Genomic DNA, 15239 nt, shown 5'->3' on the forward strand with positions numbered 1-15239 from the left:
ATTTTGTGGGATGCATTACAGCCTTTAGTCCCTTAAAGTAACAAAGGCGAGTGAGCTATGAGTCTCGGCTTTTTATTGGCTTTCTGCACATCCACAAGAGACTCTAAAGCACGGCGATGGACGGCCACCGGTCCAGGCAGATTGTTCATTTTTTGGGGGGATAACTTGTTATTCTAGGAAAATGGCAACATTTAAATTTCGAATGGTGATAAGATTTTGTCTGGTGTGGCATCCCGTCAAGCTGTTTGAACCACCACCGATCTTTTCCTTCATAAAAATGCAGCTGCTTATGTTATTTTATTTTTTACTGAGGTCTTGCAATAGCGCCATTAACAACAGGCTGCACTCAAGCACTTTGGTTAAGAGCCCCCGGGAAGAAGTAAAACGCATTTCTTTTCACAGTATGCTAATGTGATCTTTTCACCGTATTTTTTTGCTCTTTTGCCGATAAAACTTCTTATCAGTCGCCTCACACCTGCGCTGCCTCGAGCTGCCTTTTGCCCGTTATTGTGCTTTGGCTGTTTAGGACAATCGGGGCCCACGCTTCAAGCTAAATGTGTGCTGTTTTATGCTTTATGGCTTTTGAAAAATGGATCACTTAATGGATTTTCATTCAATTGCCTCTATAACTTGTGAGCACTTCTCACGGCTGCTTGAAATTTTTTAATGATAGTGGCCGCCAGGATTTATTTACGCCATATCCAGTAAATATATTAAATTTAGTTTAATGTGCTAGCATTGTAAACTTCAGCTTTACAGATGCCATGTCATGGCCAACTTCTGACCGTGAGGCATTTATTTCTTTATTTAGTGTCGACTCATGTTACACTTAAGGAAAAAGTATCCCTTGTGTGTGATTAAAATATATTTTTCCTCTCTTCTCCTTGAAAATACAAGATTTGGCTAACACTTGTGGATGACTAGTGTCCCCACCCTGACCCCTTCTAGCTCCTCCACAAAGGGGTGATGACTGTAATTTTGTGGCTGCAGGCAAGGTGGCCCATCGTGCCAGTCATCGCGGGGATAAACATTTCTCTCATAACTGCTGGGCATGGTCTCCTCAGATGTTGGCAGAAATAAACCCTGAGTGTTGTGTTGTCGCAAAAACGGGCTCCCGCTTTGCGCCTCCAACGTGGCAGTAACACCTCCGTTGCTATTGATTTACTCCGATTAATTAATGTGTATTATGTGGGCATCATTTTGGAAATAACGTGCATTGACAGGCTAGCTCTAGCTGAGGGGGACGGAAGCTCACAGGGTTCCAGAAAATGCCAGACAACAGACTGAGGAGGGATAGAAACAAATCTCTTGGAGAAAGGTCGGACTCATGGCACAGAAGCATCACGTCTGTGGGAGCTTTGGCACCCTGGTGATGTTCAAAACATAGATGGAAGCTTATCAAACTTTTTTTTTTTTACGCAGAAAATAACTTTGGCCTGATAGAAGAAAATTCCTTTTACTCTTAAAAAAAAAAAAAAACCTTCAAAATGTTTATGCCTCTTCTAGTGAAAGTTCAAATGTTTTGTTTTTAACTTTAATCTGACTATGTGATTATCTAACATTAGTTCTTGTCATACCACTACAGTCCGAATGCGCCCGGGAGATGAATATGCTGAATCAACGCTGGGTGGCGCCAGAGAGCAACAAACGAACCCTCAACAGTGAGAGAGGGGGAGCGGAGCCGAGGGACTCTCTCAGGTTGTCTCCCTTTCCGATTCCACTCTTTGCAGCCGCGTGAATGGATGGATGTACGTTCGTGTGACCATGTGAGCCACCTGTCAAGGCAGGGATGGAACCAGGAAAACTCCCTCGCTGGGAGGAGATCCACGCTCGCCTCCACAGTCGCCTGGATCCTTGAACGCATCACTTCAACTTTAGCCGGTGCGCGCGGAAGAAAGTGAACCGGTTGCACGCCGTCCGTCACCAGGCAGGCTGCCTGGAGGGGAGAGAGAAGATTATAGACGGTCGGGATTGGGGGAAAGCTGGCCCCCTTTGGGAGATTATAGGCTTGAGCACATGTGAAGGACATATACCGAAGAGGATTAGGTCATGTGCACTCCTGCCTACTTGTCATCTCTCCCTGTTCTTGTCGTCTGAACATTTGCGCAATGACCTTTGGCGCACTTGGAATACAACGGACGCGTTTGAGGTAAGCAAGACAAATCACATTTTAAAATGACAAATGGTAAAGATGTCATGCATTGTGTTATTTTTGCATGACAGACATATTTTGTGCGTCGTGCTTTATTTGAGAGGTTTCCGTACATTTTCCAGTCGACAATCTTATTAAGACTCTTTTAAATGGGGGTCTTCAGATAAGTTATACGGTTAATTACCCACGTAGCGTGTTCCATCAAGTGTCCCGGGGAGTCGACACTTCTCGGAGCAGAGGAGGCTGAAGGCAATTTGCAGGGGGAGGCTCCGAATTTAACGGCGATCGATACTTGCGAAGGTGCGTTCAAATGTGTGTAATAAAAAATGAAAGGGGGGGAAAATAGCCTCCTTTCATTTGGGGCCAGAAAATGTGATGCACCATCTGATATTCGAATGTATTATTGTTGGAACGCAATTTTGTTCAAAACAGGAAAAGTCGTACAAGACAAGTGCCGCCTGAAAGAAATACGAGGCTTAAGGGTTCATCAAAAAAACCAAGGCGTAAAACGATTCAAGTGCAGTGCGATTTGAAAGTGGAACGATTGAATTCGATATGCTACGGCTCACTTTGAGAGGCTGTGCTGGAGTGACTTTTGACTGTCCGCCGATTTGTGACCACTAGAGGGAGCCCCAGTGGTAAACACACCACACTTTGAGAATCATTTGTCAAACCCACACACAGACGGTGCAATTAAATATTCATGAGCTCATCTTCCAAAGAAAGTGAAGCTTTCTCGGAAAAAAAAAAAACGCACAAATAGTTCTGGTGTAACAGTTAAAGTGCTCACGCATTTAGCTCTTAGTGAACATCTCCGAGTGCACTCAAAGTTCACCAGCGTAGTCTGAGTCGACTGGCATGAACCTGGGTCTAGAGTTCACACGTCCAATAATGCTTGTTTCTAGCCGACAACATAATTGACGTTTTCGCCCAAAAGTAATTGGGTATCGTTGCCACCAGATGGCGACATTGCATTTTAAAATGGAGCTCTTAGGTCGAAATGATTGACAAAAAAGTTGTTAACGTAAACTCGACTATTGTCTAAAAGAAACATCCTGACTTTCAATCTTGCGACGACCGAATATCGCACGGAAACACGGAAAACGACAGTTTGAGCACTTGCGAAAGTTTCATTTCAGCCCAACTGCAACGATAAATGACAAAACTTTACTTTTCGTAATTGCCCTGCAGCGTCAAGTGAATTAAACACCCAATTTATGCTCTTCTGCTTTTTTTTTTTTTTCCCAATTCTCTTCGCCTTTTCGCCAATCCCACAGAATTTACCATATACTGTCAGGAGCTTATCTAATAGGATGAAATTCCAAATAGCGTTAGCGTATCTGCGCATAACATCGCCTCTCCTTCCAATGAGTAAAGCCTCCGTGATCCTGTTATCCTGTTCTTGAAGGATGTGTTTCACATAGCCCCTCTTCTCTGATGTGGATTTAGCTGATGAGAACCCTGCTGAGCCGTATCCACAGGTTTTTACCGAGGGGTGCTGTGGCAGGGGGGGTGGTGAGCGTGCTTCATGCGGGGAATCCTTAAAAAGAGATATATTATTTTTTTTACTGCAGGATGTCTCCATCAGTCAGGAGCCGGGCTCGGCCTCTTTGCACGGGCTCACGTTTGGGGAAATAAGAACTGAAGAGAGCAGCTCGGTTCAGGCCGTTGTGAAGGCGCCATTGATATTCCGCTCGCGTCTTGCTCCATAGTCGGCTCGTTGTCACGGTTGGCGCGGTGAAATCCAGCTTGATCACCGCTCGCTTGGGAGAAACCAACCGGCTAATTTCATTGAATGTTAAAAGGGGGGGACATACTCTGGGATATTGACTTGTGTACAAATTGTCGGGTCTCTGGGGAAGTGGAACTGATAAGGAACGCCCGAGTGAAGCTTTTGTAATCTGTTGGGAATTTTGCCGGATTGCGATGCCATGACGTAATACTGCTTTTACACACTTTCAAACGGTCTTGTGCGCAGGCGCTATACAGATTAGCATAGTTTGGTTTCGGCATGTGCGAGTCGGTGATCGGGTGATGAAGCGCTGCCTTCACGAGTGAAAATTGTGCTGTGAAAACAAATGCTTTGGCCAAGTGGTCGCTCGCCTAGTTGCAACGCGATTGTCGTCATAGTAACGGGAATCCATTTCTACATTTACTCCGCAGTACTGGCAAGGGTTGAGTAGTTGCTCATTTTCATGATCAAAACTGCCCTCCTACTCGACTGTTAGAAGTGGATACTTGAGTTTTTTTATCCTTTGGGTGTTTTGATTGAAGATCGTCGGAAAAACACCGGGGGACTGTTTTAAATTGGAAAAAAGTGTGATTTGTTTCTAAAAACACTTGCTTGGTGGATGACAACTTCTTTTAAGATGAACTGGGGGAAAATGAGACATTTCTAAGCGGTTAGCATCATGCTAGCTAATACTCGTGATGAGCTTCATGTGAAGATGTTAGTGCTTTGAGGACTGGACAATTTTTTTTTTTTTAATGAGTTCATGACCGTGTACATGCTAGGCGTGTGGAGTTGATGTTCCACGGTCTTCTTCCTGCTTTGCTGCCATTTTTTGCTTGGTGTTCCCAGTGTGTCCCCTGCTTGTTTACATTGAAGCAGATTGTTTGTGTTTGCCCACGACCAAATTTAGCAGGCTGATGACATTGCACCGCTCCGACCTTCCAGCATCCTGGCGTGAGCTGTTTTGCGTGTTTGTTTCATGCACTCGGCACCACCTCGACTCGTTACGGGCGGGGGGGCCCCGTAGGGCTCCTTCATTTTCAACGATTTGAAGCTGGGCTGAGAATTAAGAGATCGGAGAGCGGCTCCGCTGCATCCCTGATTTCAAAGGCTTCCTTTTTTTTTTTTTCTTTCAATGGCGTCAGGTGCAGTCGTGGCACACTGTGTGGCCGTTCAGCGTCCTCCTGAAGATTTATGGTCGGCCGAGTAGAAAGATTTATCTGTCCCGAGTGCATGAAATTGCAATGCTCTGCAGTCTTACGTCCAGGGCCGGCGTGGGTGACTGATTCGCCAAAAGGGTGGCCAGGGAGGGAGGGAGGGGGGGGCAAAAAACCCCCCCGTCAAGTTCCAGTTCAGGTAGACGTGATCAAGGTTTTTTTTTTTGGGTGTAAACTTCTCTTTTGCTCAAAGAGCCAACAGAAATAAGCACAAAGGAGTAACCACTGGGGAGCCACAAAAAAAAACTCATCGGAGGAGTCGTACAAATAAGTTTTGATGAGTCGCTCGTACTCGAGTGCAAAAGTTTACAAGTGGTTGCAGGAGGACGATTTTGACGAGGCTGCCTCGCCTTCCAAAAGTTAGCTTAGAAGTCGCTGCTCATTTGCATTTCATTAGTTTCTATTTCCCGCAGAGACGCGGGCAGAATCCATATCTCGCATGCCGTGCGAGGCGAGTTTTCGGGCTTACGTATCCTCGAGCGCACTCCGGTCCAACATCTTGCGACGCCAGCTAGCGCCGCTTTGTCTCCCCGCCGCCGGTGACCGTCCCGGTGTCTGTCTTCTAAATGGACAAACATTGACAGAGGCGGGTCGAATGGCTTTCGAGTGCTTGTTGTCAGCCCTGTGTTCCTTCTTGACGACGGCGGTTGTTTGCACTCAGACGAAAATCATTTGGAAGATAAGGTACTCCACTGCGTGAGACGGCACTTCAAGTGGATTTAGTACTGTGCTCGTAAGTGATCCTCGCTGTACCCTGGAAGTCAGGGGAAGGTGATCAGTGTGTTGTTGTCTTCGGTGCTGGATTCATTTATCAAGAACCTAATCATGCAAAATCCATGATCTGAAATGAGTGTGATCTTTAAGTGTTAAATTCCAGGGGGCTCATGTGCACAAGCAGCCACCCCATAGCTCCGCCCCTGGTTGCTGATTTTGGGTTTCCACACCTTAACTTGCTTGAGAGAACCAGTTTCATGACTTTAAATTTTTGCATGATCTCAGTTTTGCATAATTGAGACGTATTGGAGACGATTGGGAAGCATGCTAATTGATCCCCCTTGCTCATTTTCAAATCATCGGCCATAAATGTCAAAACAGTCAATAAGATTGCGAGCCGGACTTTTTCCCCGTTGAGCTTCGGCTGCAAAAGGCGGACTGCCGCGTACGAAATCAGTGTCTTTCTCTCCGCCGAAGCATGAAGGGAGATGATTGCATATCGTGTAAGTTATCTCCGTCCACCAATGCCAAGAGTCTTCAAATGAATCAGGAGCCGACTGGCTGTGAATATTAAAACGCGACGCTTTGTGGATACAATACTGATTTGTTCCTTTCCTTCTCCTTGTCCTCACTTCCTTTCGTATTTGTTGTTGTCACGCTACAATATGGCTCAGCTATCCCGTACAGGCCCCCCATAGTAAAATGGCCACAAGAGGGCGCCACCAGTACCCAATCCCTTGCAATACCGATACCGAAACAATAAACTTTTATTTTTTTAATAATTATTTTTTTTTCCTGTCCAATTTTGAAGATTGAAATGTTGATGATTATTTTTGTTGACCCCCCAGATGTGCAAAAGCTCCCCCCAGGTTGGATTTGAGTTATTCACCAGCTGCCAACATGGCCGCCAATTAAAAGTGACCTCGAGCCGATGTTTAGCAAAATTAAATCAATAAATGCATGGGAAGACCACAGCTGCTCGCTTGGCTTCAGGTTAACGTCCGTCTAATTAATATAAGCGCCTTGAGGGTTAACGTTTGAGCCCATCCCACAGGTCCAAGTATCATTTTTATTGCCAGACCCACAAACCGGGTCAAAGTTATGAAGGGAGTTGGGGGCTTACTTTATTTCACGTGTGCGCAGCTCATGGCAAGAAAAATATTTGCTGATAATTTCCCTTTTTACAAGAAGCAAATACTGTACAGCGTAATCATGTGAATTAACATACGATAATTATGCGACCGTGAGAGTTAATATTTGCATATGAGGTAATATTGACTTTGGGTTTAATCACGTGACTTGACCGAATTGATTAATTTTGCTCGCATTGGGTTTTATACACATGGTAACATAATTTTTTTTTATAATATTTAATGCATTGTTGCATTTTTAAATAATTACACCTAACGACCTGCAGTGATTTGTGCTACTTAATCTTAATGTATATATTGTACTTATTTGGAAATATTATTATTCCAAAATATTATTTAAAAAAATTTATTTAAATATTTGCAAAGTATTCATATATACATATTAAGTGATAATGTGATAGAGTATTAAATTTGACATAACAAAAAATAAAGATGTTAGTTTTATGCGCAAAAAGATCGATTTTGGGTAGCAAATTGACTTTCTTCCACTGAGCTTGCTTAAGCCGCTTTGGCTTTCCATTTTGAATATTAGGCCACGTTTGAATATTTAACGCTCTGCAATTGCCACATCTGTTCTGGCAAGCTTATGCGATTGTCAGATTTGGTGTCGAACAAGAGGCAACTTATTTATCATACGAGTAATTTAGACGCCATGGGAATTTAACAGACGACAAAAAGTGGGACGATTCTTGCGCGAGAAATTTTTTTTTGTCTGCAGAAAAAAGGCACTCGACATACTTTGGAGGGACGTCGTTAGGAATTTGGTTCTGTGAAGTGTGTCGCTCCAAAGGAGGTCGTCAAAGCAATTTTTACTTCTTCTTTTTTTGGCTCTTGAATAGAATGTTTGCTGACCTTCGATTAAAATAAAGTTAAGAGCACGTAAATTGAAAGCTAAGAGGAATAAAAAGAGCCTTTCATTTCAAAAATGCATTTATTTTCCCCGCACAAGTTAGGCAGTAATGCAGTTGGAAGAAAAACAAAAAATGTATTGTACCTTACTTACAAAAAATGTTGTGGTTATTGTGTGAGGATCAAAAGAGAGAAAAAAAAAATACAAGTGGGCCTTCTGAAGATCAACAGTCTTCAGGTTTCTTTTCAGCTCATCTACTCTGGAAATTCACCCGGCAGTCACGATACATCGGCTCGTGTGTGCACGTTCCTTAGATGAGGTTTACCAAACAAGCCCCAACGGGTGTGTGATGCAAGGGCTCCGTTTGACCCGCAATCGGGATGTTGTGGTGGGAAAACTTTGTTGTTACTTTTGTTTTTTTGAGTTCTTCAGCTGTCACTTTGCCAGCTTTGAAAGTGCTTCACTGGTCGAATGCCAAAAAGACGACGGCGTCTTTGTTTTTCTGTAGTTCCCATTTCATTAAGTCACTTGTGGATTTCAAAAATGTCAATTTTTTTTTTTTAGAATTATGAATACATATTCAGGAAATTATATATATTTTGGATTCAATGAACTGACAACAACATACTCTGAAATTGCCAGTACAAAAATAGTATTCTACTTGCCAAAACACGGTCAAAATACCCCAAATATTTTTTCATTCCTTCTAGTTGTGTATACCATTAGATATAATTTTCACTCTTTCTGATAGTCAAGAGTGCAACTGAGATGCCTTCCCCTTATTTTGACATTTTAGATCAAATATTTCATTAATCCTGCCCAGCAAAGGAGCCCGGCAATGTGTGTTTGAACATGACAGGCTCAAAGGAGAAGGAGAAGGGCTTGGCGCTTTTAATAAAGAAGACAAGTAGTGATGGTGGACCGAGGGGGGGGGGGGGGGGGTTGTTGAGCGCCGACGAAGACGGGGAATTACTGCACGCTTTGAAGTTTGTTTGAGAAGCGCAATTAAATGGGAAAAAGTCCCCATTTTATTTCCTGATTGCACCCCCGCGTTGTTGTTTTAGCCCAGGAAAGACGAAATAGAAAGTTGGAGGTATGTGAAACGTGTCAAGGGCCGTTACCCGTAACAGCAGGTGACGCTCACATCAGTGGAGCGAAAATGACTTTCTTAAGTGAACTCGAATGAGTTTTTATTCAAATACTCAAAGCGGCATATTCGCTTGTAGCTCCATTGCGGCGTTGCAAAACAATCAAAAAAAATAAAATAGCTGTGGTCGTCGCGGGTAGTTTTTCCATTTAGTCGGCATGGCGACCGCACAAGGCCCAATGTAATTGAATGACCGTCGCGAGCTTCTCGTTCTTAGACGGCCATGCTAGCACTTAGCCAGGAGTGCTGCGGAACGGGGCAAGGCCAGCCCAAAAATGGCCACTTCACATAAAAGCATGCTGAAGTGCTCATTGACTTTGGAGGGGGACTTGCAGAAAAATTGAAGGCTCCTGTTGTAACCTAAATCAAGATTGGACTTCAAAGTGTTGAAATCAAGTTTTAAAGGAGTAGTCCCAGGTTGCCTCAAAAAGTCTTCAAGTGGAAAATTACAACTGTTTTGATCAGCCGAGGTCGTAGTGGGGCTTTCCGTCAAGAGCAGATTGTGATGTCGAACTACAGATGGAGACGATTTCACAATGCTGTACCGACTGTAGTATTTGCGTCCAATGTGGGCGAGCAAGAAAATAGCTTTGGCTAACGAACCACATGCTGCTTCACCATGTCAGATGAGATTGCACTCTGTTTTGATCCATTTCCCCATATGTTCATTTTGAATCGAACCTACTACCACTTTGTGTTCCAATCTCCTTGCCTATAACATTGACAACAGGCGGTCTCAATACATTCCGTTCCATTTCACGGATTTCTTCAGGCGGGGCAGGCCGTAAGGAATCAAACGCGACACCATGACGAAGACTGCAAGGCTCAAATCTTGGACTTCTGATTCTTATATAGAGCTATAAAAGTGTTGTATAAAATGTGACCATTTTTTTGTAAAGAAACAAAAAAAAAAAAACAAACACGACCTTGATCAAACAAAGTCAACATTCATAAAAGCTGCCAATAAATTAAAAAATGTTTCCGCTACAGTCTCCATCAACAGATTGAACGCACGGTCGGTCAAAGTATGCAGCAGCGCAGGAATTTAGCCCGAGTGGAATTTGTAATCCCTTTTCATGAAAGTTGCAACGATTCATTTCTTTTTCTGCCTCACCCACTCCTTTTCAAAATGTAAAGTCGATAAAAAGCACAATGGCTGCCAAATTAAATGTCATCTTAATGCAATTTGTTTTTTTTCCCCGCTCTCCTTATAGTCTTCCTTTTTTGAGTAAGCTTATTAATTTTCTATGAAGAGGCTTTGTATCTTTTTCAAAAGGTGAATCTGGGCCAGCCACTTACTGTTGCTTACCAAATATGTTCTACGTCAGAATTTCAGATAAAAAATCGGAGTACTGTTACAGTCTTAGTATTATGACCGAGACTTTCAAGATACGTATTTTACGAAACAAATGTTTGCATCAAGCTGATTATTGCCACTCCTAGTTGAATATTACTATCAAACAAAATATAAAATAAAAAAAAATGAAACCTTCTGTATTTACTAAACAAAACTTTACCCTACTGAGGTCCGCTAGCAAACAACCAAGATAGCGCTAAACGTGCTAACAAAACTAGCATTGCTATTCCGGAAGTTACAAATCTTTAGTTACATATTTGAACACTGCACTTCCAAAAATACAAATTTTACTACAATCCTTTCAATCTCTGTAGTACGTCAGAATGTATTACTTACTGTCGCAAACAGCAGACGACGCACAAACCGTTCGATTATTCACATTCGATTGATCGAGTTATATTTTTTCTATCAAGTTTATTTAAGTATAAAGCAACCGGGTGCTTTTGATAGCACGAGTTGCGTTTTCTTGGCTGCATTCCCGCGCATCCCCCTGTGCCCGGTCTCTTTGGGCTGATTGTTATTCTCAGCTACGTCTAGCCGGCCCCAGTCCCCTCCGCGTCTATCACTCAGCGCCTTACCTCGCCTCGCTTGGCCTGGTTGTCCTTGCATCTCCCACCTGTGTCTTATCCATGCAAATACCCCCCAACTTCTGCTCAGTCATTCATCGTTAATCCTTTGTTGGGTTTTCCAGCAAGTCGGCGTCTGGTGCCGTTCGGGCCAGCCTTGACGGGCCACCAGTTTAATTAGTTGGCGCTTTTGTTTCTTTGTTTAATTGGTGCTAAGTGCCTCATAAGTTCCTGCCTGTTCGATTTGTTTTTTGTTTGAGACCGTTCACTTACTCCAAATGTCAGATTGCAACAAAAATGACATATTTTGGAGTTATGAAAGAAATGGGGAATTTTATTTTATTTTTCTAGAACAATGTTTATGCGATTCAATAGACAATTACAGTTGACTCATAAATGCCCGCAATAAAATACAATAAGAATATACAAACAATTAATAAAAAACTGTTAATTTTATATATATCAAGTGTTTTTAGTTCCTAAATTCAATTTGTGTCTAGCACCAACCGGTATTTTCTCATTTAGAACCATATTCAGTGGGGAAATTATCGTTTAGCAAAACTATAACAGTCACGACAAACATGAACTATTCACAAGTGACTTATTGATTAGCCTGATGCGTCATTTGCCAGATAAATGCTAAAGCTAAATGAATTAATTCCATACGCAGCTTCAAGTCGGACCTGGGGTGGCATCCATTAAGGCGCCGACATCCCTTATTATTAACACGCGCGGCGGCTGATGGGCTTTAATGGTCAGTAAAAGCCATTGAGACACTTACTAGTGAGAAAACAGCCACATTCTGACTTCCAAGAAGTAAGGCTGGCTCGGGCAAACGAAACGGCACTACGAGAAAGGGGCCGTGGCCATCTTCCCATTAAGTCCGGATAATTACAGCCGAGACTATTAAACCTCGAAGTCGAAGTAAAAAGACTAAAGCGATCCATTGGTTTTTATCTTATCTCTCGTTGAGCAACGATGATCAATGGTAGCAGAGAACATCTCCATGGCGGAGGGTCTCCTAACACTTGTGGACTTAGGTACGGGGCATTGCGTTATTGCGCTGAGGTGATTTAAGAGCTTACAAAAGCGATTTGCAGTCAAGTACTTGAAAGCAATACTTGAGTGAAAATATAAGTATCTTGTGGGAAAATAACTTTGGCAAACTAGTGAATGTATTAAGTATCAAAAGTAATATTTAATGGACAAAGTAGTTCAAAATGAATGGGCAGAGTTTTTATTGTCTTTTTTGTTTTTATTGATTTAGCTTACTACAGTGATGTAGTTAAGGATCTGCATGTTAGCTAATAAGCTAAACTAGCTAGCACACATTAGCTAGCAAAGCTAGCTAAAACAAGTTAGCTATATACAAAGTAAATACAGCAATAAGAACGCAATACAGCCCTAATATTTCTGATAATAAATAAATATATGTCTGATAGTAAATAAATGCTGAAAATGATGGTTACTTCCGTCATAACATTCTTGTGGTTCAATTATATCATCGAAAAAAATCAATTCAGATGACAATATGGTCAAAACAAGTGAAAATGCATTGCAATAATCTCCCTATTTTCCGACACGGAATGTTCATCAAGCCTGTGTCACAATTCCGCCTTTCCTCATTTGCGAATTACAATACTACCTCTAGCAGAGCGCAATTACACACACAAAACAAGCTTGGGCGCCAACGGGACGCGTGCGAGCGTGTCGCAGATTAGATGTGACCTGCTTCTTTGTGCGCCTCTGCCGCTTTATCTGCCAGCGCAAATAGGCGAGCCTCTTCCAAATGAGAAAAAATGCACACAAATGGAAAAATGGCTTTCTTCCGGTTGTCACCCGAAAGGATTTACCGTTTAGAGTTTAAGCAGCAAACATGACCAACCACCGCGTGGCGAGGCTACGATAGAGATGAAAGGAGGCTCAGGGAAGAAGCCAATTATTATTTCCTTGTATTTTCTATTTTTTGAGCATCATCAAAAGGTCTTAAAAGGTAGCGCTTTGTATTTTTACATCCGTTCTTTATGCTGTTTGTCCTCATTAAGAGTGCTCGCGAGCTGACTTTGGGTAAAACTGCACTGTATTTATTAATTAATTAATTTTATTAATTTTATTTAGTTTATTTTATTTATTTTATTATTTTATTATTTTATTATTTTATTATTTTATTATTTTATTTTATTATCTATTATTTATTTATTATTTATTTATTTATTCATTCATATCTATTTTATTAATTTATTTATTATTGACTTATTTACTTTACCACAACACTTAAATAGCGCATAATTTAGAAAAAAAACGTCTTGGTTTTTAGTCGATTCTCATTTCTAGAAGTCTATTTTAGCCAAAAACAAAGTCTACTTCCCTCCTCCAATCGCAATTTTTCTTTCAAGCAATTTAAATGAAATGTCTGCTCCAATTTAATGCAGGAAAAAAAAAAAAAAAGGTGTCTCCGCTAAATAAAAGGCCATGTATCGGGTGATATTTCAAAGAGGCCCACTAATTAAGGATGAAATATCAATGTGAGACACTATTGAAGAGTGATTATGCAGATCTTTTCCTTAGCGCGACACAGATTAACTAATACCCTCTCCTGAAGATAGCGGCGAGACCGTGAGGCAGGTAATTAGGAACGTAGCGGAGCAGCACGAGGGCTGGTGTCAAAGCACTCTCAAACTTCTTCATTTTCTACAGATAAAACCGTGGAGCGTCCCATTTACGGCGCCAAGGGTTCTAGTCAGGACGAGCCTTCCTGGGGACTTGAATGTTGCTAACGCGACAGTGACGGCAGAACACCGTTATTTTGACGGATCACACGTAGGACTTTTGGAGGCCCAAGCGTGGTCTATTAAGTCGGAAAATGACAGCTCCTTTTAAACCTCGGGATTTCACACGTTGGAATGGTAATAAGGTCACTGGTGTCGCAGCATGTGGTTCGGTGTATAGTATCTAAAATCATCTTTCTCCTTTGAAATGAATGGAAATGCCGTTAATCTGTTCCAGCGTCGCAATAAACAACAAAAATGTCTTTCAATGAATTATAGTTTACCAAAACATGTCATAAACTTATTAATTATGATTAAAATAATTAATTCAGACACTCTGTGTTGTCGGTTCAATGCACATTGTGCTGCTCTTAATAGTGAACAGACATGAACAGCTTAGAATTTTTGTTGCGCTCAAATATTTGTTTTTAAAAAGTGAGTCTCAATAAGCTCAAACGTCAATTTTAGGTGTCCCAGCAAGTTGCCGGTTTCATTTCCTCTGTAATTGCTGTTATCATTGTGCTAGCAAATGAGTATTTTCAAGCGCCCCGAGCGGCGTTTTGTCGAACGACGCGGCATTAATACACCCCATTCACCATTTTTATTTCCCTCCCACCAACGCTTTCACTTCTTCACTGCTGTTTACAATGTTGCAAGATTTTCCGGTGTAGGTTTTTGTTATTTGCTTTGGAGTTGAGAATGAGCTGACTCGGGTTGCGAAAGAAGTCAAATGGAATCGAAGTTTTCATTGTACTAAATTATTTTTCATCTGAGCCAGTAAAAACTGTTCAAATTTATTTTTTGAAAGAGGGTAACATGCTTGCAAAATCTCAACATTTTCAAGACATTTGGCAATTATGGTATTTTAGCAAGAAACGTGAAATCGACATAATTTGATTTCGCGGGCCACGTCATTTTTTTGTACTGGGCAAGATCTGACCCCCAAGCCTCGGGTTTCACACCTTTGATCTGACCATTCCACCTTGAATCTGAGGTCTTATATCTTCAAATTTGAACCAACCAAGGTCTACTTGGTTTTTACCTCGCAGACGTGACACTAAATAGTTGGTTTTTCCAGTAGCTGCATCACGTATTGCATTGTGCTCATTTGAATCATCAGTCCATAATTAAATCATCCCAGTGTCTCCACTTTCTCCGGAGTTTATTGAAAAGTCACTTTCCTACTCTTAGAGGACCGGTAGACTTGCCGACATGACTTTAATAATGGCGAGAACTCTTTAATAGCCTCCTCGGGAAATGCCGGAATCCAATCCATGGATATAGATTAAGGGAGTTTCGTGGAAGCGGCACCTGCGGGTCAGCGGCGAGCTAAGCAAACCATCCACGACACATTTCCATCCGGTCTTGAATCATAACCGAACGAGCTTCTCCCTTCCGCACCGTCACTCCTTGCCCGTTTTCTCCTGTTTTATGTTCACTTCCTCTCCCAGGTGGAACATTTCCACGTCTCCGTCGTCCTCTCGCTCATTCGCCGCCCTCTATATTTGCTTTTGAAGTGCTCAACAATGAGAGGGCTCCACTCCCCCGTTAAGATGGTAGTTGAATCCAACGCAGTGCAGCACAG

At 42.0% G+C, this 15239-nt stretch overlaps 1 protein-coding gene across 1 annotated transcript in view; it reads left to right on the forward strand.

Moving 5' to 3' along the window:
• LOC125979042 (protocadherin-15) overlaps positions 1–15239 on the forward strand; it is a 106365-nt gene that overhangs the window by 1041 nt on the left and 90085 nt on the right. Inside the window, exon 2 of the mRNA XM_049737083.2 lies at positions 1586–2149. The gene's annotated coding sequence lies outside the window, so the exon portion shown is untranslated. The remainder of the gene's footprint in view (positions 1–1585; positions 2150–15239) is intronic.

This window comes from Syngnathus scovelli, chromosome 12, assembly GCF_024217435.2.
Source record: "Syngnathus scovelli strain Florida chromosome 12, RoL_Ssco_1.2, whole genome shotgun sequence".
Lineage (NCBI taxonomy): Eukaryota > Metazoa > Chordata > Actinopteri > Syngnathiformes > Syngnathidae > Syngnathus > Syngnathus scovelli.